At 41.3% G+C, this 27,069-nt stretch overlaps 1 long non-coding RNA gene across 1 annotated transcript in view; it reads left to right on the top strand.

Moving 5' to 3' along the window:
• The window catches only part of LOC110209617 (uncharacterized), a 42,823-nt gene extending 16,146 nt beyond the window's left edge, over positions 1 to 26,677 (top strand). The window contains exons 2-3 of the long non-coding RNA XR_002324868.2: positions 26,074 to 26,154; positions 26,445 to 26,677. This is a non-coding gene — a long non-coding RNA (uncharacterized LOC110209617). The remainder of the gene's footprint in view (positions 1 to 26,073; positions 26,155 to 26,444) is intronic.
• Positions 26,678 to 27,069: the final 392 nt, after the last annotated feature.

Here is a 27,069-nt window from a genome sequence, read left to right as displayed (position 1 = left end):
AGAGTGGACAGGGGCCAAACAGACAAAGGGTTGTGATTTTACCATGTGGTTTTCCCATGGTCAATTCCTGACCTTCTCAGGGCCAATTTTAAGAAACTCCACTGTTGGGGTAGTTCCCTGACTATCTCTAGTAATCCCTCTTCTTTTTATTTTCCCTTGGGTCCATAGCCCTGTGTCTTCTCCCAATAGTTGAGAGAAAGAGGAAAAGGAAGAAGGGGAAGGACAGAAAGAGTAAAGCAAAGCAGTGAGCTAAGCACCAAGGTCAGGGTGGAGGCAAGTTCAAGCCTCATTTTTTTTTAAAAGAGAATCGTCCTGGATCTCAAGAACCTGGTGTCGCCTGGGGCCTGATCCCTTGTTTCTCATGAATATTGTGCTAAAGTCACCCTACTGAAAATGCATGCTATATAAAGGATTGGTTTCACATCGGTGCCTGACTGAGAGGCTGAACTCCTGTGAACCCCAGATGTTCAAGGCCGGGTTTTGCCTCATGGGTGGGGGATAAGGGAAGGAGTATGTAATGTCCTGGCTAGCATGAACAACCCACAGGATCCAAGCCAATCCTTTAACTCATCCCATGTGCTGTAGGAAGAACACCCTTCCCAAGCCGGTCAGTTCTGTTGAACTTGTGTGGTAGCAACGCAAAGAGAGACCAGAGCCCCTCACCATCAGAACTAAAGTCGGTTTTCCAGTAACAAAAAAAAAGTGTCTGGTTTAAAAAAAAAAAAACCAAAACACAAATACCTTGTGCTGTTCTTCCCCTCCCCCTCTAATGCATCAAGTGGGAGCAGCTATCTGTTCCAGGGAATGCCTCGAGCAGAACTGACGCTGGGCTCAGTGATTATCTCAGATTTTCCCAAAGACAAGCCACATCCCAGAAGATTCACAGGACTCTGTCACTACCATGTAACCTTGGATAAATAAGTGTCTGAGACTTTCTGAGCCTTAATTTTGTCATCTGCAAAATGGGAGAGGAGTACCAGAGTGACCACTTCCCAGAATGCTTGTGAAAATAAGATGACATTTCCAATCTGAAAATACTTTGAGGATTTATAAGCACTATACACATTTTTAAAAATTTTACCAGACCTGTGATTTCATCAATGTAGGGAATTTACTGGGAAGAACTTTCTCTCCCAAGGCAGATGAGTACCTACTGTTACTTTGAGAACGCCTGGGTCACTAATTTAAAAGAGTGCCCAGACCACTGGGGAGTTCAGTGACCAGCCCAAGTTTGCACAGCCAGAATGTACTACAGGTGGGACTTGAACCCAGGTACTGCTAAATCAGAGGCCAGCTCACTGCTTCTCTATTCAGAAATAAATGGTTATTATGAGCCTTTGATTAATATACAATTTGGAGTTATAGTCCCAGAGTTATTATTCCCTAATCTTTCTCTTCTCTTAATTCTGATATTTTACAAAGACATTGTATATGTGTTTGTACTATTTTCTGAATGGATCATCCAATCCTTTAGGTGGGATTCCTCAAATTTTCTGGGAGGAAGAGCTGTTTTTCCTGAAACCACTCAGGTAAAGGAGGATAAGAGGGCATTGACAATGCAGTCATTGAGGGTGTATGTATTGGGTGAGGGTATATTGACAAAGAAGGCCTTGGGCAGAACTGGGAAGTCCAGAACTCTACTGCCTCTCGTGTTTCTTTTACTATTGGGAATCATGGAGGTCCTAAAAGCTGGACCTGCAGAAGAGGTTATCTGTTTAAAGAACCACTAGATACAGCTTTGAGATCTAATAGTTGGGGACCTCTGCTAGAGATTGGAAAAGGATTTCAGAAAATTGAGTATTTAGAACTAGCAGTATTGGAGTAGGGGCTTCCTCTAAGACTGCTCCCTAATCCTCCTTCTGAATTTTAAATATCTCTCTCCCATGACCATGGCTAATGACCCAGTGCAAGAAACCCAGACCTCACCATGTCCAGATGTCAGACTTTGTTTTAGCCTTCTTGAGGCTCAGAGGGCAAATGGCTCGGCCTCTGTTTTTTGAGGGGCCTTGGAAGCAGATGGGTCACATGGCTGTTCAATGCCAGCCCACAGGCCTAGGGGCAAGTGGTTGTGGTTACACTGAGTCACTTATAGCTCTGTGTGTGTGTGTGTGTGTGTGTGTGTGACTAAGACAACAGAGAGATAGAGTCAGAGACAGAAAGATGGGAGAGGAGGGGTTGAGAGAGAGAGAGAGAGAGAGAGAGAGAGAGAGAGAGAGAGGAGAAATCAGCTTTTGAGAGTGTAGCCAGGCAGTGAGCTTTTGGCCCAGACTTTAAGAAGCATGCATTCTATAACCCTGAGAGACTCAACCTGTAACAAACAGCTGTAAATTCTTCCATTCTTGGTATTTCTTCCAAAGGTCAGGAGTTTTAACAGTTTGTTCAGTGGAGGAGGAGGAACCCGGTGCCTTTGTACTGTTCAATAGAAGAAGCAGTTCTCCTCAGCCTGGAAGCTGGCATTGACATGATGCCGTGCGGAAGGTGTTCCTTTGATGGGCAGGGCCCCAAGACCCTGTGGAGGGCAGCAGGAGTGGATAGCAGGTTCCACTTAGCTCACTTTGGCTGAAGAAGACCAAGCAGAGCCTGTCAGTCTGGGGTCCTGTGGCCGACTTTTTCGTGATGATTTCAGATTGAGACAGGGCTTTGTTCTAGAGTAATTGCCTATGGCGATGGCCTGCTGGAGTGAGGCTTGGCCAAGAGACAGAACGCACACGTGTCTGGCCAGTGAACATGTGTGGGAACTAGGACTGTCTCGGTTTCAGGGGAGGGGAACTGTGGGTAGGCTCAGAGGATATCAAGCAGCTCAGACCCCAATTCAATTCAACAATTATTCATTGAGTACCTACTGGGACTCATTGGATCATAGATTTAGAGTCTTATGCAAGGCATTATAGGATACAGAAGTATAAGCTATGGTTCCTGCCCTTCAATGAGTGAATATAAATACATATTAATCATATTTATTAAGATCATATTTATAATAGCAAGTTATATTGTATAGTACTTTATAGTTTACAAAGCACTTTCACAGAGAACCACAGAGCATTAAAAAACTAGAAGAAAGCCTAGGAGATCGTGTAGTCAAACATCCTCACTTAACAGATTAGGAAAGATAAGGTTCAGAGATGAACAGATGCCTTTATTCTTTCATTTATAAGAACCTACTGGTTCCTGGAAATGTGCTAGGCACTAGGGATACAGAGGCAAAAATAAACAGTCCCTTCCCAGAAAGAGCTTACATTCTGGTAGCAGAAAAAAAAACAAAACATATGACAGAGAAGTAAAAGCAGAGTTTATTCAGTCATTTTGTGGGGGTGGGGAAGGGCACTAGTCATGGTGGAATCATGTTAGATCAGGTGTGGAGGAAGTGACCTGGGATTGAGTATGGAAGGAAGCTAAGGATTCTAAGAGGCAGAAATAAAGAGAAAATACATTCCAGGAATAAGGGAACAGCTTATGTAAAGGATCGTAGGTTTAAAGGTGGAAGGGGCCTTACAGGTCATTTGTTCAACTCCCTCATTTTACAGAAGAGTGCCTTGACTCCCAGGGAGGTTACGGGTTACCTAAGGTAGGTAGTAAAGCACAGAGACACGATTTGAACCTCGGTCTTCTGATTTCAAATCTAGCATTCTTTCCACTGCACCACACCGCTCAGAAATAGAATGAGATATACAGAGACCAGCAAGTAGTCAAGTTACGCTGGTACTTGGAGTATACAAAAAGGAATAACATAGAAAGGTGGTCTGGAGCCAGAGAGTGAAGGTCTTTAAAGACCAAACATTTGATGCAGAACTATGACAGCATATGACGGTGTCCGAGTAGATCCAGTAGGCTCTCAGAGTTAGAAGAATGTACAGGAGGAAGAGATAGATCTCTGTGGACTGGAGTCGTTGCAGGAGGCTTCCTGCTACTGGGACTTGAAGGATGAGTAATATTGAGATGAGGAGAGGAGAGGAGGAAAGAGAGTATTCAAGGCAGGTCTACAAAAAAGGATAAAAGCGCTCATGGAGGAAAGCATATGGCCTTTCTTGGGCACAGTGGAACATTAACCAAGATGGAATGGAGGGTTGTATTTCAGCTCATACTGTCACACCAAGCTTGGGGTTATTAGAAAGGAGCATCACAAAGCAAGGCATCTTGCTGCTTCAGCATACAGTAAACTGCATTGTTTCCTAAGTCTCTTCATTAGAGTCTTTCCATGCAGAAGACTGGGGTGGCCAACCATACACTGATGGAGCACTGCTGGGATTCCTAGCATCCTGCCATTTTTTCTCTGCTGCAGAACCCAACCTGAGCCCGTAGGAAATGTCCATTAAATGCCTTGGGTGCCGTGATGAGAGCACTGCACAAGGGAGTGAGGAGACCTGCTTTCAGTCCCCAGTTTTGGCATTTGCTAATTGTGATTTTTGGAAAGCTGTTCAACTTCTATTAACGTCAGTTTCCTCACCTGTAAAGTGGCAATAGTAGTGCTTCTGCTACTTGCCTATGGGGTTATGTATTGGGAAGATGAAATGTATTCATGCATATCCATAATGTATCAATCAGAAAATACAAGTATAAAGTATACATCTATCTCTGCCACTAACTAGCTATATAACCTTGGACATTTTCCCTCTTGACTTCAGTGTGTTCACACATAAACTAGGAAGATGGGTCTGAACTATCTCTCAGGTCCCTTCCATTTTGGTTATTCTAGAGTTGCATATGTAGGTTCATATATTTGAAGGCGGAAGGAGCTGTGGAGGACATGAAATACAACTGTCTCCTCAGAAGAGGAAATTTAGACAGTCTAAATGACTTGCTGAGGATCTTACGGTCAGTAAGAGTCAGGATTTGAACCCACATCTTCTTGATTGCAAGTATACTTCCCCATCCACTATTCCATGCTCCCTCTTCATAACTTATTATGGCAAAGTATGAATTCAGTGTATCTTCAAACAGGACATGTGTACCAGCTGTGTAAAACCACCTGAACTGAAGCTACTGCCTTTTCCCCTTCCAAATCACAACATTGCATCCCTGCACCATTAGGATGGGAAGGAAGTTAATAGGAAACTGCCAGTCTCATGAAGCTCCTTGAGGAAAGGGGCTGTTTTCATTTTTGTCTAATAAATACTTGTTGAATTAAATTGAATTATTGAAAATGAAAAAGTAAAGGCAAGTGCTTCAGATCCAAGTGTTGTTTGAATTGAATTGAAAGCTCCTTGAGAGCAATCACTTTTAAATTTTTTAAAAAAAATTTTATGTATTTATTTTTTATCTCTCCTGTGCTTAGCACAAAGCCTGGCACAGCAGTGGGAGCTTAATAATTTTTAACTTGATTTGACTTGAATAAGGTAGGGGAAATAATGCTGGAAGTAAAAGTCTGGAGGTGGGATGTGCATGGGTTCCAGTGTGAGATTTATTTGAGAGACCTAACCAGTTCTCAAGACCCAAAATCCACTTTGAGCCCAATGAAAAAGCAGACTTTTTGTCCAGGTTCTCCAGGAGAAAATTAGCAGTTCTTGGTTGAATTACAGTTCAACAAAAAGCTAGCTATACTACTGGAAAATCATACCACTACCCACCCAGGGTGTACAGCTGAGAGTCCTCTCTCCTTTGGGTTTATTTTGAGTTCATCATCAAAAGAAATTTGTCTCTAAGAAAAATGGATAAAGTGGTCAGAGCCACCATAATATTCTAAGGTTCCAGCGTTTTACACTAAATCTGAATTCTTATTGTAGCTTAATTATAGTTCATACTTTAGTAGCACTTTATGACTAGAAGGCACTTTATTTTGATTATCTTATCTTTACAATAAGGTATTATGGCTATGCAACAGTTTATGTGAAAAAGATCTGGGAGTTATAGTGGACTGTGAGCTGAATATTACTCAATAATGTGACATGACAGACCAAAAAAAAAAACCAAACAAACAATCCCCTAACGTGACCTTAGGCTGTATTAATGAAAGCATGGGGTCCCAAACAAGAGGAGTGATACTGGTTGGATCACACCTGGAGTACTATATTAGTACTGGGTATTGTATCTTGGGGAGAACATAGTTAAACTAGGGAGAATCTGAAATGAACCAATCAGGGAAAATGAGAGACTTAAAAAATCTTGTCATATGAAGATTGGGTGAAGGAACTCCAGATATTTAACTGGGAGAATAGAAGACTTAGTAGGAACATGAAAGTTGTCTTTAAGTAGGTGAAGAACTTTCATGTTTAAACTTGTAAGAGAACTTGTAAGGCCAGTAAGAGAAGTATCAGTTAAACTGTAGGGAGATAGGTTTAGGCTAATCGAAGAAAAATAGAAGAATAAGGAAAAATAGAAGACTGTATGACCAACAGAATAGAAGAAGAATAGAAGAAAATAAAAGAAGAAAATAGAATAGAAGAAAATTAGAAGAAACACAAGAAAAATAGAAGAAATAGAAGAAAAATATGGAAGAAAATATTTAATAGAAGAAAAAAACATAAAAAAACAATTAGAGCTAGTCAGGAGAGAAATGGGTAGCCTTGGGAGGTAGTAACTTCCCTATCACTTAAGGTCTTCAGATGAAAACTGTATAACCATTTTTCAGGGGTGGATATTTTATAAAAGTGATTCCTTTTCAGGTGCAGGTCAAATGAGAAACCCTCAGGTCTCCTCTATGCAATCTGTGCTTCCATGATTCTATGGTTTTATAGCTGAAAAAAATAAGTTTCAAAGGGTTAAATGACTTGTCCAAGGCCATACAGCTAGTCAAAGGCAGACCTGCCAACTGAAGCCACCTTTCCTAACTCCCCCATCCAGTATGGCTGCCATTACACCTCCCAGCCCTGTCAATCAACGAGCAACAGAGGCTGAGCCGATACCCCACCTTCAGGCTTTCACATGATGGTGAAACAGCCAGATTCTGTAATGTTCACTTCACTTTGAGATAAACACAAATGATATTTAGCGAGCAAAGGAAAAAAAAGAAATCCCAAATTGAGGAATGCAAACATTGGAAGTTTGTCTGTGGGGAAAAAAAAACCCATCAATTTGCTAACAAGCTCTTCAAAATCTTAATATCCTGCTGTTCTAATTCTAAGCTACTCTGAAATATGTGGCACATACAAAATGAAATCTCTTACATTCAGGGGGAATGCATAGTTAGTTTAATGTGGTAGTGGATAGAAAAGTGGCTTCTGAGTTGAAAAGACCCAGGTTTACATGATGGTTGTGTGATCCTGGTAGTACTGTTCAGTGCCCCCAGGCAACTAAGGTTATAAATTGTAAAGCAGGTGTTAGATGTGCATTGATAGAGGGAATTTTCTCACTGGGAGTTTCTTATGCCAATGAAATCACAGGCATAATCACTCACTCACACTCACACACACACACACACACACACACAGAAAAAAATAACACCAATTACAGGTGGCTATCAAATTTTATACAAGGCAAAGAGAGGAAAAAACGTGGTCCATATTTGGACCAGTAGGGGAGTTCACTTGGAAAAAACCATATTGGAAGTATTAATGATTGGTGCTGCCCATATTATGGATGAAGGCTCTTTCAGCCTGGTAATCCTCCCTCTGCAACGTGGACCAGAGATAGAAAGTAAGCTAAGTGCTGAGGTAGAAATGATCAATTAGACAGGAAAAGCAGAGCTAAGTTGAAATTAAATCCTTGCAATTCTAGCAACTCACTCATTTCAAACTTCGAAGTGTTCAGAATCTGTGGCTGTTTATCCATCTGTGTATCCATCTCCTCATATCTGGAATCAAGACACTATATAGCTAATGAAAAGAGTAGTACACTTGGATTCAAATTCTGTTTCCAGGGCTTACTACCTATGTGACCAAGGATAAGTCATTGAGATTCAGTTTCCTGAAGGATAATAATATTTAAGCACCTTACAGTATTATTTTATAAGTTCCCTGAGGGCAGGGAATGTTTTTCATTTTGTCTTCATATCCCCAACATCTAGCATGTACCCAGCAGATGCAGAATTAACACTTATAGAACTGAATTGAAGATGTTTTGTAAACCTCGAAATAGTATATCATTTTGAAATTTTATCACTAACTAGCTACCTGCCAATCTATTTAGCTCCATCTCTACCTATCCACCATTCTTTCAATCAATCTATGCATCACTCTGTATCAATCAATTGATCAGCATTTATTAATTTGTTAACTGTGTGTCAGGCCCTCTGCTAGGGAAGCTGGGGTTACAAACTGAAAGTGAGATAATTCCTACTTTCTAATAGGGGGATACAATGCATTTGTATGAGGAAGTGGTGACCAAGAAAGGAAGCTTTGATCTTGACACTAGCAAGGATTTTGAGTGGAGCCACAGAGCTGTAGTTGTCATGCCCCTTCTAATAGCAATGGTCTCATTGATTTTGATTACTGTTGTTAGGGTAAGAGCGAGAAGTAGAGGAAGAGTGGGGTGTATACATGGAGGCAGGGAAGATGGTCAAGGCTTGGCTGGTAGGCCCAGATGTCCTGGTAGATGTCCGGATGGGAAGTAAAACATGGACTATACCTGCCAGTCTTCTGGCATTTCTTTGTCTGTCTTTCTGTGTATAGACCATAAGGAAGGCAGAATGGTAATGTCAGACTAGGAATTACAAAATCTGGCCCTACCACATGTTACCTGTGTGACAAGGTAACACTCATTGCCTAGGCACCTTATCTCTCTAAGCCTCAGTTTCCTCATCTGTAAAATGAAGGGGTTGGGCTAGATGCCCTTTAAGGTTTCTTCCAGCTCTAGAACTACGATCCTGTGATCTGTAGAAATAGCCTAGAATTTCAGCAAGCACTCTACCGGTCCTTCCATCCATCTCCCTCTATTCCCCTTCATCTACAACATGAAGGCTGAGTGGTACAAACCTCAGAGAAACTCTTCGATAACCCTTAGGAGTAGTTACTTTGATAAGATAAAAGCTTTCTTTCCCTTTCACACAGGAGGATGGAGGTGAAAAAAAGGTCTATTATATAAAACAGATAGAAAGAAGATACTGGCCACCGTCTTCCACACATCTCTGCTCTGAGCAGCTTGCCACCTTTTTAATTTTGGAAGCATTTGGGCCAAGGCTCTAACAACCTGGGGCTCCAAGGGCCAGGGCCTGACTGATGTCACAAGGGATGATCCAGATGAAGTGCCTGGTCTGGCCTGGAGCTCTGCTCTCCACAGGTGCGGGGGAAGGCTCGCCAATGAGAGCGCCTTCTTGGAACAGAAGTGATTATTTACTGCTGGAGCCAGCCAAGGGCTCTGCGCTCTACACAGCTTCCAGCTCTGGGTCTCCAACAGGAAATGTATTCCATTTTCAAATCCCATCCCCAGCGAAAAAAGATTCCAACATAACAGCAATAAACATTCAGAGAGACTTGTCTTCGGTAGGAAAACACTGGGTTGGCTTTAAGATGAAATATCCTGTGACTAATCTAGTGTAATACTGGGAAAGGGTCGAGCAGCGTGGTTTGGTGGTCAGTGAAGGGACTCCAGGAAGGGGCCTCTCCTTTCCTCTCACTGGCTCCACTTGTAGAAAAGTAATAAATCACCCTCCGAGGCTGTTTTCAAACAAGGATTGGGAAGGGCTTGCTTTTTGATCCTCCAGGCCTTCTCTCCTCAATTTGTCATTGATTTCCCCATCAAGAGAGTTTGTGCAACTGAATCCCCCATGCAATTCGGGCGCCTTTAAACTAGTAAATACAATCCAAATGTTAATTCTTACGAGTCCCAAATTCCCTGCCAAGAAATGAATAATCTCTGCATGGCTGGAGGAGCAGCATCATCTTTAGATTGGGGATTGGAAGGGGGGGGGAAAGGAAAGGGAGAAAAAAGGGAGGATGGGTAGAAAGCAAAAGAGGAGGAAGAAAAGAGAGATGCGAGTGGGCTAGCTATCCTCATTTTATACCCTTCGGGCTCGGCACAGTGCCCTTCCTATAGCAGGCACTCGTAGACTTTCAACACACAAAGCAGTCTGTCTCCCCACCACCCCACAGAGTACAGCCAAAGACGCCCCAACAGGACTGAAAAAGCCCTGAACTGCCAGACCCCAGGAAGAGATTGTATTTGTGGGGGAGAGCAGACCCCAGGAAAGGGGGACTATAGCAATGGGATCCTGGAGGCACCATGTCCCCACTCTGGGGCCTCAGTGTCCTTCTGTGAAAAAGAGAAGCTTGGACAGAATGATTTCTGTGGTTCTGACATTATATCTCTCTATGATTTATATATACACCCAACCAAATATCCTAGAGTTGAATGTACTAAAAGCAATGAACCTTCTGTAAACACAGGGAGCTTCAGCACCAGGAAGATCACAGTACCAAGTCACATTTCTCTTATTCATCCACAAGTAACAGATCCAAGAGTCAAACCCATGGCCTCTGACTTCTAATCTAGTGCTCTCTCTCTCTGGTACCATACTTGAGAATTATACAATTTCAAAGCTAGAAGGATCCTTCAATGTCTTCTGATGAATTAGAAAAATAGTCAAGGGAGGGAGGTATATGCAACAAGGTACTGCAGTAAACCCTCAGCAGTTCCTGGTGACCTCTGCAGCTTCTTGGGAGTAGACAAGGTAGGAATATTCCTAATAACAACCGTAGTAAATACTATCCTTTGCGGTTCAGTCAATTCAGTCATAGGTGACTCTTCGTGACCCCATTTGGGCTTTTCTTGGCAAAGATACTGGCGTGGTTTGCTATTTCCTTCCCCAGCTCATTTTACAGATGAGGAAATGGAGACAAAACAGGATCAAGTGACTTGCCCAGGGTCACACAGCTAGTAAGTATCTAAAGCCATATTTGAATTCATGTCTTCCTTACTCCAGGGCTGACATTCTATCCACTGTGCCACCTAGCTGCCCAATACTATTCCAGCACCACTTTGAGCTTTGGCACATCAAAATGTCTGTGATTTCATGAGAGTAGATACACGTAGTATGTACTTAATATGTATTTGTTGACAGGTAGATTGGTGGGATATGCCATAACTTTTAATACTCTGAGGTCCCATTTAAGAACCTGGGTCAAGTCTATGACACATTGTGGAATCTGAGCAAGACTTAAGCTGGCAATAAATTCTATTATGGAACCAAAAGGATCCCCTACAAGCATTTCTAAGCAATGTAGATTGAAGCTGGCATCTAAGAACCCTAGTTCTCAACCATCTGAAATGATAGATTTAGGGCTAAAAATTCTAGAACTCCCTCATTTTACGGATAAGAAACTTCAGGCTTAGAGGTGTTAAACGATTTGCCCAGGGTCACCCAGCAAATAGCCAAGCTAGGATTCAAATCTAGGTCCTTGGATTCCAAATCCAGTTCTTTCCCTTGCATTGGACTCCATAATCATAGAATTTTAGGGCTGGGAGAGTCCTTAGAGATCTTCTAGTATAACCTCCTCATTGTACAAATGGGGAAGTGAGACTTAGAAGGAAAGTGATTTCCCTGGGGTTATACAATGAGTTGAAAGCTGAGGTAGGGTTAGATAGAACTCAGGCCTATAGATTCCTAGGTCAGTCTTCTTTCCATCACGTCATGGCTACAAGACACTCTAAAAAATCTTTCTCCTTGACATCATGAGTATATAGGGAGATTCCCCCAAAAGGACAGAGTGAACACTTAGATTCCATGTCTCTAACTGCACTGACATTTCTCAGTAACAAGCTTGACCATTCAGCAGATGTCTTTCTAGACTGGGCCCATCTCAGACCTACTCCAGGGAGATTCAAATTAATTCAACAAATGATTATTAAATGCCTACTATGTACACTGGGGTAAGTGATGGGGATAAAAACACCTGCAACCAGCTCCCCACCCTCAAGGAATTTAATATACATTCACTAAGGGCTTATTATACTGAATGGGGGAGGGCAGTCAGGATGCAGGGTTTAAATAAGGCAAGGTCCCTGGCTTTAGCGAGTTTACCTTTTAACACTTGTTAGTTGTTCCGGGAGGACTACATCAGAAAAGTGATCTCACCCACAGGCTCCCTTGGGGCAGAGTTATAGTGGAGTTGCAGGGCTTGAAAATTTGTAATGTTTATAATAAAAACTATAAAACTTCTTGAAAACTATTATATCCAAATCTGGCAAGACAAATCTATAACCCCTGGAACAGCAAGGGAAGTGAACCTCTCCAAACCCACCAACTTGCACCTAGTTCCCATCCAGACTCTGCTTTGCCTTCCTCCTGGGCTCTTTTGGAAAGTTAATTATGAGCACAGGGTGAGAAAACTGCTGACTTTGAGTACTACATTTATGATATCACTGAGCCATGCTAACCTATCTTCCATCTTCTGTAGGAGGCTGGGTCCGTGCCACTGGTGGCAATTAGCTCTCTGAAAATGGAAGGACATTGACTTCAGCACTCTGACTAAATTCCAATTTAGATAATTAAATAAAATGCCCATAGGTAGATCCAGTTAATGAGGTGTTGATTGGAGAGCAGCTGAGTCTATGTAGGAAGCATGGCTGGAACAGGTTGAACATGGATGACTGAACACAAGGATATGCCCAAGTGCTGAAACAAAGACACGCTATTTTCCAGATCAAGGAAGGGGTCTTAAGCCCTCTCTTTGTACTATATAATATGTGCAAGTCACCAGTGTTTTGTGTAGTGAAAAGAACAGTGGGTTTGGAGTCAGAAGACAGGGGGTCAAATCCCGGTTCCATCCTTTGCTAGGTCATGGTGGCTCTTGACAAATTAGTCCTGCTCTTTGAGCCTCAGTTTCTTCATTTGTAAGAATAATACCAGCAGCCCTGACTATTTTAAAGGGATGTTGTGAGAATCAGATGACATAATGGGTGTGAAAGCTTTGTAAACACTATACACAAATAAGTGTGAGGAATTATTAGGACCTGGTAACCTTGCAGTCCCTGTAATTTTATGGGGGTTCTAAATCTGGGATATGTGAACTTCTTTGAAAATGGCAGCTAAGTGGCACAGTGAATAGAGCTTGGGGTCTGGAGTCAGGAAGACCTGAGTTCAAAATGGCCTCAGATACTTACTAACTCTGTGACCAACCCTGGATAAGTCTTGTCACTTATGTTTGCCTCAGTTTCCTCAACTGTAAAATGAGGGTAATAATAGCCCCTACTTCCCAGGATTGTTGTGAGGATTGGGTAAAATAATAATTGTAAAATGCTTAGGACAACATCTGACACGTAGAAATATCTATATAAATGTTATTATTATTTGAAATATTTTGATATTTATTTCAATTATCATTGGTTTCCTTTGCAATTCTACACGTTTTATATATTGAAAAGTGATACCCTGAGAAGGGGTGCATAGGCTTCCCTTGGCTGCCCAAAGTGTCCAGAACACACACAAAAAGTTGAAACCTGCAGTTTTAGGGGCAACAGGAAGGTATTCTTACCCTAAAACACATTTTGGACCCACAGTTCTATGAGGAGATAGTTCTTTAGTTCATAACTCTCTAGTCTGTTAAAATGCTAGTTCACTCTTGTCAGTTATTTACATTTCAGTGTGAACAAGTTTATAGGTTTCTTAAAGGGAGCTGAGAGAGAGAAAGAGAGAGGGTGTGATCATACAAGCAGCTAGATGGTACAATGGATAAAATGCTAGACCTCCAGTCATAAAGACCTGGATTCAAATCTTATCTTAGAGAGTTATGAGCTGTAAGACACTGGCAAGCCACTTAGCTTCAGTCTTCTCAGCTGTAAAATGGGGTTTATAATAGTATATACCTCCCAGGGTAGGCACTGTTTTGCAGGACCTAATTTTTTCCCCAGGTACTATTTTGAAGATCAAACAGGACAATATTTGAAAAATGTTTATTTAAAAAAACATGGAATAGGGAGGAGCCACTACTGTGAGGGAAAAAGTTTCAGAATGGGCAAGCAGAGGTTACTAAAACCAAATTTTGTCAACTTCAGAATTGCAGTGATAGCTGTTCCTGATGGTGAGTGGAAGAGGGGAGCCTTTGTGTGGAGAAAAGGAGTAATCCTGTGCCTTTCCCTAGACACCCCCATTTTCTAAGAAGTAGAAAAAGAAGAGTCAAGAGGGAAGGGTCTCTTCACACCGGATTTTCCTTCATTTTCAATTTTTATTTTACAAGCATTCATTATCTTTCTCCCACTGCCTCCCTCAACTGAACAATAAAAAGATGAGGAAATATGTTTTGCGTGACTTCATATCTATAATGGGTATCATAATGGGGGAGGGGTGAAGAAAAGAAGGAAATTTGGAGCTGAAAAATTAATTTTAGAAAAGGAGAAAGCTAGGGGCAGCTAGATAGTGCAGTAGATAGAGCTCTGGCCTTGGAGTCAGGAGGATCCGAGTTCAAATCCGACCTCAGGCACTTGATACTTAGTAGCCAGCTATGTGACCCTGGGTAAATCACTTAGCCCCAACTGCCTCACCAAAAAAAAGAAAGAAAAGAAAAGAAAAAGAAAAGAAAAGATAAAACCTATAGATTTTTTAAAAAGAAAGAAAAAAAAGGAAAGAAAGGGGCAGCTAGGTGGCACAGTGGATAAAGCACCGGCCCTGAAGTCAGGAGGACCTGAGTTCAAATTCAGCCTCAGACCAAACACTTGACACTTACTAGCTGTGTGACCCTGGGCAAGTCACTTAACCCCAACTGCCTTTAAAAAAAAAGGAGAAAGCCCTCATAAAAGCAGAGTTCAGAGAAATAAAATCCTGCATTGTCCAAGCTGAGAAGAAAGTATCTCATTCTGCTTTTTGGCTCCGTCACCTCTCTGTCAAGAAGCCTTTCCCCCAACTTCTTCCTTTTAAAAAAAAAAAGCCTGGGGCCCCCTATCTTGCCCAGGCTGCAAGTACCGGGTTTACTGATGGTCCTGGTCCCACTCTGATCAACACAGAATCTTTATTTCCTACTTTTGCCAGTTTGCCACTCCTTAGGTAGCCTAGAGGTCCTCTACTTAGGGATGCCCACCATAGGAATACTCTTAGTGTGGACAGCTGATTGGCTTAGCTGCAACTCAGAATCCCAGACCTCAAGAGTTTCACTGGGGCAGCTGGGTGGTGCAGTGATAGAGAACCGTCCCTGGAGTCAGGAGGACTTGAGTTCAAATCCAGCCTCAAGACACTTGACACTAGCTGTGTGACCCTGGGCAAGTCACTTAACCCCAATTGCTTCAAAAGAGTTCCACCAGTCTCAAACTCCCCTGCAGCAGGGATTACAGCTGGCACCATTATCTAAGAAGGCGTTGTTTGGATTGGAATTTAAGAATACCTCAAATGATTAAGCTGCATCGATTGACATGGTATAATGTTTTAATCTATAAAGCAAAGAAAACAGAGATAGTATAGAAATTATTTCAAAGTAAAATTGTAACAACATTTTTGCATCAATTGACATGCCTGGTTCTTCTAATGTTCATATGTAGTGTATACGTATATATTCATATTTGTGTGCATACATGTATGTATACATATACATATATGTATACATGCCTGTATGTGTGTACATGTGCATGCATACATATACATACATATATCTATCTATATCTCTATATCCTGAATTCTAGTGCTAAAAGAAAGTCAGGTTTGATTAGGGAAGGCTAAGTAGGTGGTTGGAACTTCTGTAGAGATTCTGAAGGAAATGTCTGGGATTTTTCAAGAGTTTTATAGGCTGATGGCATTGGTCCTTCCTGATGTCTAACTTAACTTCAAAACATACAGGTCTCCTTTTCCTTTAACACAGTTATACAACTAACACTACTCTTATTTCACTGTCATGATTAAGGCTGCTGGGTTTTTTTTGGATTCACAAATAAATAGAACAAAGGAAGAGAGAAAGGAAGAAAAAGAGAATTATTTTCCTGAGGTAACTGGGAAAGATTTTGAAGGGTGGGGTTAAAGAGGATGTGTGTGAGACAAGGATTTCCTGAGGTTTATTTTAGTTGTGAGCAGTGCAAGACAGAGGAAAAGAAGGAAGCACGGTATGTACCCAAGGCCCCTAAGAGTAAAGGAAGGAGGTGGTAGGGAGGAGCCTCAGAGCTCACATACTTTCCTGTGTGAGCCACCAAGTGGTGCTGTTGGCTGGGGACAGGTTTTTTTGTTTTTTTGCTTTTGTTTTTGTTTTTTGTTTTTGTCTTTTCCTATCTGGAGTGACCTTGAAAGAGTAGGAGAGGAGAAAAACAGCAACCTACTGATCATATGCTTAGGGCATTCATAGGCCTCCATCCATAACACCAGGGAAGTCTATATGGTCATATTATTCTTTGATTGTTTCATGTTTGTGTCTATCTTCTCTCCCCTGAAAGTTTATATAATCTTTGAAGACTGAGACCATGACTTCTACTTTGTATTTCTCATCATCCCTAGGATAGTACTGGAGCACCGAGGGTACCCAATAAACACTGAATCAATCAATCAGTCATTTCTGAGCATTAGGAAAACAGTTTCTCCTCACAGTTCTAGTTTGCAGACCAAATCGGTATTTCTTGTCTTCTAACACCTTTCTGCCCAGCATTGTCTGACATTTTAGGTGACTCACAAAATATATTCTAAACCCTCCCCCAGATCTGAAGCCAGTGTTCTCTAACCAAGGTTGAATCACCATCTGAGCCTGATAGAAATGAAAAGGCATTGGGCTGCCCTAGTCTGAATAGGAAGTACATGAGGAGGTCCTTTTTCAGGAGACTAGCTCAGTCCTCAGTCTTGCATCTAATCTTTTTGTACCTCATCCAATTACTTAGTATTCAAGATTCTGATCTCTGCTATTCAGCCACTCCAAGTGCACAGTAAATGCTTAGTAATATCCTTAGTAATATTCCCTCCTTCCTTCCTTCCTTCCTTCCTTCCTTCCTTCCTTCCTTCCTTCCTTCCTTCCTTCCTTCCTTCCTTCCTTCCTTCCTTCCTTCCTCCCTTCCTTCCTTGTAGCTCTAGTACCCTGTACCTAGACTCTAACTTGGCCCAGTGCTTGGGGCTTCCAATACTAATTGCCTGCCAGATCTTTCCCTACTTCCTGATGTCCTCAATGCCAATCTTTGTCCTGCCTACCTTGACCCTGCTGCCTACTCTGCCCACCAGTGTCAATCCTCTTGACTCCAATCCCTGAAGTTTTAGAGAAATGTTTTTTTCCCCTCTTTCTTTTAATTCCTCGTTACAATAAATGACTGGAGGTGGGGGGAGGGGGAGAGGGAGAATCCTTCTTTCTTTCTTTAAACTCTCCTACAAGTACACGTGGCCCATACACATGGTACTCTTTTGATCAGTACTTTCAGGTGCAGGTTACCTATTTGTCTGGCCTACCCAGGCTCTATGATACTCTTCCAGTCTTCGCTGACTCCCATGGTTGGATTCTACTTACATCTTAGAAACCAGATCTCCATCTCTCCTACTGACTTGCTCTGGGTCTAGTCTCAGCCACGTTTAGCCTAATCCCTCATGACTCAATCAGTCCTTGAGTTGCTAGGTGCCTTGCTGATGACCCCTTGACCTCAGTTTGTTTTGTTTTGTTTGTTTATTTGGTTTTGGTTTTGTGCCTGGGCTCTCTCCTTTATTCCTCTATCAGAGTTCTCAATATCAAGACCTATTATGCCTGTGTCCTATTCTTTCCATTTACTGACTAGCTTATTTTTTTTAAATTTGTCTTGACAACTTTTTTTATATCTTCTTCATCCCTCTCCCTTATTCTCCCTCTCCCCCTCCCCCCACCTCCAGTCATTTATTGTAATGAGGAATTAAAAGAAAGAGGGGAAAAAAACATTTCTCTAAAACTAATCAACATATTGGACATATGTGTCACAATATATAATGTTCCACATCCACAGTCCCTCACCTCTGAGAAGAAGAGAGGGAGTAGTTTTTTTTTTGTCTTTTTTCTCCAGGGCCAAAAATATTTGGTTGTTATTATTATACAATGCTTAGTTTAATTGTTTCACTCTTTCCATTTACATTGCTATAGGCATATATTATTTTTCTGGTTCTGCTTCCCTCCCTTTACATCCTGATGGGCTTACATTTACTGAGGGATAGGCAGATCATATGTTCCATGCCCAGAATCAGACCTAGGGCCAAGGTGTGGGTAAGACACTTGGCACAGTGGTATTTTCGAGGTATGTCCTGGCTTATAAAAGACTTACTCTGATGCCTTGTCTTGACCTGGAAGTGACCCTGTATACTCAAAGGCTTTGCACTTAGATCTAAAATACATGGAAAGACTTCAGATATAGACCCCTCCATAGGCTGTTTATTGTCTGAAAATCAGCCTAGATAAATATAGAGACATTATCAGGACTTTTTGGCCACATGAGCTTTTTTTTTTTAATTCAATTGGGGTTAAGTGACTTGCCCAGGGCCACACAACTAGTAAGTGTCAAGTATTTGGTCTGAGGCCGAGTTTGAACTCGGGTCCTCCTGACTTCAGGGCCAGTACTCTATCCACTGCACCACCTAGCTGCCCTCCACATCAGCTTTTAAAGGCTGCTTGTCAAGAAGGGTTACAATCTTCATCAGTATGGAGAAGGAGAGAGGATTAAGTACCTGAATTGATAAAAACCTGGATCCTGGAGGTACTGAAATATAAGTCGCTGGAGCTGGCTGGTTGGAACAGAGCGGGAGGGGTAAGGTTTCAAAGATCCAAGTTCTCAGGTCATTGAAATCAGGGATATTTAACCTGGAGTCCATGAACCTGTTCTTGAAAAAAAATCTTGGAAACTGTATTTCAATATAATCAATTTCATTTGTAATCTTATGTATTGTGTTTTATACATTTAAAAACATTATTTTGAGGTTGGATCCATAGGCTTTCACAGACTGACAAAGAGGTACAGGACACACAAAAAAGTTAAGAACCACTGATCTAATTTAAAAGGTCAAGGAAGAAAGGAAAAACAACAAAGTCCTCTCAATTCTTCTCAAAAGATGGTGGGGGTGGGAGGCAGAACTGAGGGAGCTAGGGAGATGTAAGTAAGCGAAGGCAGCATGTTCTTTTTCCCAATAGAATTCAAACCCCTTAAGGGCAGAGACTGTCTCATTTCTTGGCTCTGTGCCTGGTATGTAATAGGAGCTTAATAAATGTTTGTCAGTTGACTGATTTAAACAAAGGCTGGATGACCACTTGCTTGGCTTGTTAGAGAGGGGCTTTTTGTTCAGGCCTCCTCCAGTTGTAAGATTCTATGGTACTAAAAGGCAGAAGATGAAGTGGGAGATGAGCCCTCATGTAAGCAGGAAACCAAGATGCAGCCAGGCCTTGGCTCCAGGCTTCTAGGAATTAGGTCCACAGAGAGATCTGGCCAGGGCCAAGCACTCTCCCCCAACAGCTGGTCCTAATTCTGAGGAAGGCCTCAGAGGGAAGGATGGGACCCAATACTCCATTCACCACAACCAGCATGTCAGATGCCACGCCAAGACCCCAGACTGGTTCTGATTTGTCCCCATCGAGACATTCCTCTTCCTAGCTTTCACTTTCTGACCTGGCTGGCTCTGGTTACATAGGCAACCTCCACTGATATTCAGTTAAGATTGAGCCCTTCATAATCTGATTATGGAATCCTGAGGCTGGGGCAGTTCTGGGCTAAAAGCCACATAGGCAAACCGATCTGTGGCTTTGCCCAAATATGGGACAGACTACATTTAACCACTGATGTATACCTTCACCAGGACACCAGAGGATGTGTGGAAGGTATTAATTCAGGGATTAGAAAGTTAAAGCTTGTTTAATTCAAATAAATAGCCTTCCTTTCCATTTACTTCTTACTAAGCATTCCCGGCTTCATTGGAGTGACATGAATTCTCCTCCATTCTTCCCTTGGCATTACATGGTGGTTTCAATCTCATTATTATTGCATTATATGTAGCACATCTGTTACTGGTCAGGAGCCAAACTATTTAATTCTATTAGATACATCTATACAACTAAGTGATAATCTACACCAGGTTTATGGAGCAAGCATTTAATGCTTGGCAGTAAGTGATAGAGTGGGCACTCAGTCCATGAACAGCAGAATGTGGGTGCCTCAACCAGACTTGAGGCTCGGTGTCAGAAACGGCCAGAAATCATTTCTGCATTCTTTACTATGCAGGCATTCCACTGTGGGAAACCATTCATTCAGGGTATTGTTCTAACATCTGTAAGATATTGATGGGGGACTGGGGAGGGGGTAGAAGGGGAAAGGGAAGGGGAAGGGAGAAGGGGAATGCTCAGAGGGAAAAACATTTACCTAACCAAATAGTAACTCTTCCGAGGGGATTCATGTCAGCATAGAGTAAATGATCCAAAGACTTTAGGCACATGTGGTAGTATTTATGGAAAAGAAATACACACAAATCCATGTCTTGTTTGAGAACTCCTGTACTTGCCCTGGGATGGTGTAGACATGGGTTTTGCAGTTGCCCCCAAACATACACTTTATGCTTTCCAGCCCATGGGCTAGCAGAGTGATTCCTGCTTTGTTGAATGCTTGGGGAGGAGATATTCTATGAGCTGGGGGTCCCTGGGAAACTGCTTGATGCCATGGCAAAGCTCTAAAGCACATGGCCCAAAGGCAGCATGCAGCCCACAACTCTCCTGAGGGAGGTCCAAAGCAGATGAAAATATAATTGGGAAATATTTAACAAAATAAATGAAAATATAATAAAGTATAGACAATATTAATGTGTGGTTTTTTAAGCCAATATACAGTTGATAGTGATTCTTATATATGGTTTCACAGTCCCCATTTCTATGAGTTTGACATCATTGCTCTAAAGGATGGACCTTTTCCCTGTGCTCCCAGATGCCTCATTTAATAGATACCCAAGCACACCTTCACCAGTGACTTTCCATTTGACATCTCTTTCTCTGTCTGTTTCTATGTCTGTCTGTCTGTCTGTCTGTCTGTCTCTCTCTCTCTCTCTCTCTCTCTCTCTCTCTCCCTATCTCTGTCTCTCTTTGTCTCTGTGTCTCTGTGTCTCTGTCTCTCAGAAGGGGAAGGGAGATCTGGATTCAAATTCTGGCTCTGGCACTTTCTGGCTGTGTAATTCTGAACAAATCACTTACCCTCTCTGGACCTCAGTTCATTCATTTCAGCAAATATCAATAAAGTATACAAGGCAATGCATTAGCTTCTGAAGATACAAAAGCAGAAATACAGATATTGTGGAAGAACAGATACATGTATACAAGTAAGTTAATGCAGGTTGATTTAAAGAGGGAGGGAATCAGGAAAAGTTAGTTTCAACATCTGTCAAATGGGGATAATAACATATAGCCTGTCTACCTTATAGCATTGTTGTTGTGAAGAAAGAATTCAAAGGGTTATAGAAATGTGAATTATTAATGATAATTTAATACTTTTGTTCTTAATAATTTGCTTCAACACACATTTGCTGATTGCCTATTACGCACAATACATCTAGGCTCTAAATGGCACACAACAATGAAGACATGGTTATAGGAAGCTAAAGGAGGCCATTCTAGGTGAGAGATGAGATATATACCTAAAACAAAGAGATAACATGATGTAAGATAGGGTCCACCTCGGAGAGGTACAGAGTGCTGTGAGACATTACGGAGAAGATGTATTTGAGTTGGAAGATTACAATAAGTGAAAATGATGGGGCAAGTGGAAGACAGAGATGATATTGCAGGATGGTGTAAATATAGATGTGTGTATGAGGAAGGGTAAGATGAGCTCAGGGAACGGTTTGACAGCAGCATAGAATACATGACAGAAAGTGTTCAAGAGAAGGCTGAAAGGGTAGGCAAGAAGACAAGGTAGGAAGCTACTATAGTTATCCAGGAAAGAGGTAGTGAGGGCCCCAACGAGGGTGATGACAATCACTTTGGGAGAGCAATTAGCAAAAGGAATGGAACAGAAGGGACAATGCAAGGGACACTGTGGAGGCAGGAGCAACAGGACTGGTTGGATACACCTAGAGAGAAATCATTATAAGAATCAGGAAGAGGGGAACATTTAACTATAAGAGATACTTAAGCTCTTTTAAAAGCCCTCACCTCCTGGGCTAGCCACATTCTCTGTTCAGCTCATAGTCATACAACCCTGGCTTCACCTTCATCACGGCCCTGGTCAGAATTTTTAGGTCTTTGAAAATCAATTGAATCTATGTCCAGCACAGAGGGAACTATCATCCTCTATTTCATGCAGATTGAATTTTGGATTTGTGATGTGATGACTGCCATATTGATAAGGATTATGGAAGGTGAGAGTTGTGCTTAGCGGGCAGCCTTCTACATCCTGTGGTTTATGGGCCATCGGCAATTTAGCTGCTTCCATCCATCACTACCCTGATCATATCCCAAGAGCTCATGAGAAAGACCTTTGGAATGTAATTTGGGTAGTTGGGATTCCAAATTGACATCCAATATGGTTGCCTAACCCATTAGCCAGCTAAGGATATGAAAATATCCTAATGATAATGACCCTCCCTTTTGAGTGGAAATGTAGAGAGTGTAAAGTATATTGGGTCTGGAATCAGAGACCTGGCATTGCCCATATGACCTTGAGCAAATTCACTTTCCTTCACTGAGCCTCAGTTTACTCATTTATAAAATGAGAGGTTTAGACTAAATCTCTAAAATCTCTTCAAAACCCGTAATCCTATGAACTTTCATTACCTCTCTTAGTCTAAATTTTCTAGTTTATAAAATTAAGATAAGACTAACACTACTGGCCTCACAGTGCTGTTGTGAGAATCAAGTAAAATATTATATACAGTAGCCACTTTGTAAATGGGAAAGTGCTCTATAAATGCCATTATCATTATTATATAACTCAGTAGACCAAGAGGTCACATTTCTCAAATCAGACATCTAATAGACTCATTTTCCAATAACATTCTAATTCCCTCTTTTGCTCAAAGGATCTATGATGAGGAAATCACAGCCATTAGTGTGAGGCAACTGGAAAGCATGTCCACAAGAAAAAACTTGATGAATGTTTAACCTGGAGAAGAATAGACCTACCTCTATTGTTGTATAAAGGAATATCTTTACAGGGGATCCAACTTTACCCTTCTTTTCACTCTTGTCTCCAACTTGTTCTAAATGATTGATCGCCAAGGGGAGTTGCTTTCCAGAATAATGCTTGCCAACTTGCTGGTATTCAATGACAATTATATAAGTGAATGAAAGAGCATTTATTAAGTGCTTACTCTGTGCAAAGCACTCTTCTAAGCACTGGGGAGGACAAAGGGAAATGGAAGACAGCTCTTGTCCTCAAGGAGCTCATATTTGATCTCGCTAACATTTCAATAGAGTTTTAAGGTTTTCAAAGTACTTTACGTAGTTTCCTTTTTAGTCTTCCATTTTACAGATGAGGAAACTGAAGCGGCTTGCCTAGGGTCACATGGCTGGGGTGTAGGTAAGATTGGAAATGAGATCTTCTCTCAGTCCTTGACTACAAGGACTCAAGCCACAATGACATCTCAACTCTGCCTGGCCCTTAACACCCCCTTAATTCCATAGAGCCAAATGATAAAAATATGACAGGAACATAATTTGAAAGCTCGAAGAGCTGGAGTAGATTTTGGGACTTACAGATTCCTTTCATTTTGCCAGTGATTCAAATGAGCCCCAGAGAAGAAAAAAAATGGCATAGCCAAGGTCATACATGTTCTTAGTGGCAGAGCTGGGATCAGAACTCACCCAGTGCCTACTTATATGACCTTGAACAAGTCATTTCTCCCAAATAAACTACAGTTTCCTCACCTATTAAATGAGGAGGTTAAACTATCAGGGATGGGTAACCTGTGTGGCGTTTTCGTCTGAGTCCAAGTTTTACAAAACAAATCCTTTTTAAAGTGGATTTGTTCTGTGAAGTTTGGATTCAGTCAAAGGGCAGCACTTACGGACCCAGAGGGCCACATAGGTCCCCACGCCTGAATTTACTAGGTGATCTCTAAGGGCATTTCCAACTTCAACAATCTATAACTATCTGTAGATACCTCTTCTTTGATTTAGAAATGCTTTGTAATCATATGGAAATCACACTAGCTAAAGTACCAACTGTGACTATGTAATTTAACATAAATTAATGTAGGTTCGATGTAATTTAACAAATACCAGAATTAATATATCCAAATAAGTGTTTCAAAGCATTTCCTTTGAAAGGATACAAATTGACATCCTGTTGCTTGATTTTTCAATGTGGGGGTGGGGTGGAGGTAGAGAGAGGAAGGGAGTGGCTGGAGGGAGGGAGAGAATTTAGAACTCAAAACTTTAAAAAATTCGTGGTGCAGTGAATAGAGCTCTGGCCTTGGAGTCAGGAGGGCCTGAGTTCAAATGTGGTCTCAGACACTTGACACTTACTGACCCTGGACAAGTCATATAATCCTGATTGCCTCACCAAAAAAGCATATACGTGTATACATATATACATACATACATACATACACACGTGTGTGTGTATATATGTACGTATATGTATATATATTTATATACACACGCACATATACACATATGCATAGATATGTATAATATATATATATACATTTAAAGAAAAAATATGCAGTCACTGTAAAGATACTGCCAGTTTTAAAAACAAAATAAAACAAGAAAAATATACCCTCAACAACAAAGTTAGAATCTCTAGAATTGTGTGGGGAAAGTATTGAATTTGAATTCAAAGGACCTGGTTTCCAATGTTAGCTTTGCTATTTACTACCTGTGTGATTTTGGACAAGTCACTAAAGCGTCTACAGAACTATACCTAGTAATTTTTCCACCTAGGACATTGGGGTGCAGCTACTGGCACACCGTAGAAGAGCTTTCTATTTTAACTAATAGTTTTTGCTTTTTTTCTTCTTTTTTTGGTGAGGCAATCAGGGTTAAATGACTTGCCCAGGGTCACACAGCTAGTTAAGTATCATATGTCTGAAGCCACATTTGAACTCAGGTCCTTCTGACTCCAGGGCTGGAGCTCTATCCACTCTGCCACCTAGCTGTCCCGTAATTGTTCTTGCTAACTAGTTACTAAGCTGTTATTTTTTTACACTGCTGAAGGACTGTGAGTACTATCAGTGCTGTATACATTTTGGCTTCCTGAGAAAGGCCTTCGTCACTCTTCCCTAATTACAGTTCTGTCCCACTGGACCTCAGTTTCCAATTTAGGAAGTTGAATGAAATATCTAAAAGCCCCTTCAGCTCTAAATCTTGTGGCCTATAAATTTCCTTCAGAGACAGTGACACGTTGTTTTGACTCTCCTCAACAGCGGCAAATTATTGCCCTTTACAAGTAGATTTTATTTTTGAAAACAGCCCAAAGTCATTTGAAATTGTCTGGTAACCAGGGAGGGAGATCGAGCTGAGTTGTGCATCTTCCATTAAAAACAAGGTATGAGGATAAAATAATAAGGCAGTTTTCCTTGGCTTGAAGAGCTACAGAATGATGACAGCTGACGTTTAAATAGTGTTTTAATCTCAGTTTAGCCTCGTGACCGGCCACTCTACGAAGTAGGTAGGACAAGATTCATCACCACCACTTTGTAGATGAGGAGAGAATATCAGAGAAATGAAAGGATTCACCCTTGGCCACCTAATCACGAGTTCCAAAGGTGACATTGGAACCCGGGCTTTTCTAAGTCTAATGCTGTTTCCACTACACTTACAGACTTTCCGAGTGAGTGCTTTGAAGGGGACAGAGCTATCTGTGTATTTTTCTTAAACTATTAGCCACTTTGCTTTATAGTCAGTCACAACATCCTCCAAACTGGCCAGCAGAGTCTAGGGGACTTAGATGTCATAGAATGTCAGGGCTAAAAGGAACCTCAGAAATCACCTAGTCCAACCCCTCCCATTTTACAGCTCAGAAAACTGAGACCTAGACAGGGAAAGCAGATCACCCAAGGTCACACTACACAGCTAGAGCAGGGCGGGGACCAGCCTCTTGGTGTCCTGACTACCCAGTCTAATACACTTTGTATTTGATTGAATGAGGGAAATTATTTCGTGTGTATACTCTCTTCTTCTTCTGAGAAAACTACCGTGCATTCTCTCTCTCTGTCTCAAAAAGCTAATGTTAGAGGGTTAGAGGGTTAAATAATTTTGGTGCACAGGGTGCTTAGAGATCTCTAGATAAATGATGGCCCTACGAATACCAAGTCTCATTGTTACCATGCTAACTGCCTGCAACTGGTTTTCATCATTGGAGCTGAGCTCCCCAACTGTCTTTTTCCAGCTGCAGTTTCCCTCCTTAATGGAAGAACCTGTCCAGGGCTCTGGAGCAAAGGATATGATCTCCAAATCCTGTTCCAAGTTGGTGAGTGACAAGCAGTTAATTTCCAAAGCTGTGCAGCGGATATTTTTTCTTCCTCTAACCCCCTGGGAGAGAAAATGATGTAAATGAAATACCCCAAGGGGGTGTAGCTTGTTGTAACTTATGATTAAGCTTGAAAAGCACATAAGTTAAGCATTCCAATCCTGGAGCTAACCTCTCTCATATCAGGAACAGAATATTGCTTGCTCCCTGACTCTTTCTTGGAGTTTCTCCCCATCCTTGCACAATTCAATCACCTTGCTCTTTAGACTAATAGCTATTCTCTTTCTCAGGACCTGAATAAGAATGCCGACATGTTCTGAGGGTCCATTGGTCATGGATGTGGGAGATCCACATAACTAATAAGAATAATGATGACCATAATAATAAAATGATGGAAATGGAAAAGACAACCACAAAAAATCAGAAGTGGATTTTGCAAAGTAACAAAGAATAGAATGTGGCTCTAAAGAAGAGATATGAAAAGACACTCTGACTACATCCATTTGCAGAGGTGAGAGGTCCACAAGGGTGGTATATGGAACACATTTTCAGACTTTTCAGGTGTGTTGACCAGTTATGCTGATTTTCCCTCCTTTTTTTTTCTTTCTTTATCTCTAAAAAATACTACTTGCTATATGGATGGATATCTGGGAGGGACAAGAGGAGGGATACCAAGGGATATTTTAAAAATACATCAATAAAATTTAAAAAAAAATAAAGATGGAAAAATAATAATAGTTAGCATGTACATAACACTTTAAGGATTGCAAAGCACTTTACAAATATTATTTCATTTGATTATCACAATAACCCTGGGAGGTAGATGCCATTTTTAATACCCATTTTACAATTGAAGGAACTGAGGCAAACAGAGGTTAAGGGGTTTGGCTAGGGTCTACTAGGTGTATGAGGCTG

Source organism: Phascolarctos cinereus, unplaced genomic scaffold (assembly GCF_003287225.1).
Source record: "Phascolarctos cinereus isolate Bilbo 61053 unplaced genomic scaffold, phaCin_HiC Scaffold_3;HRSCAF=262, whole genome shotgun sequence".
NCBI classification, from domain to species: domain Eukaryota; kingdom Metazoa; phylum Chordata; class Mammalia; order Diprotodontia; family Phascolarctidae; genus Phascolarctos; species Phascolarctos cinereus.
The sequence above is the reverse complement of the archived record's forward strand: the minus strand, read 5'-3'. Positions and strand labels throughout refer to the sequence as shown.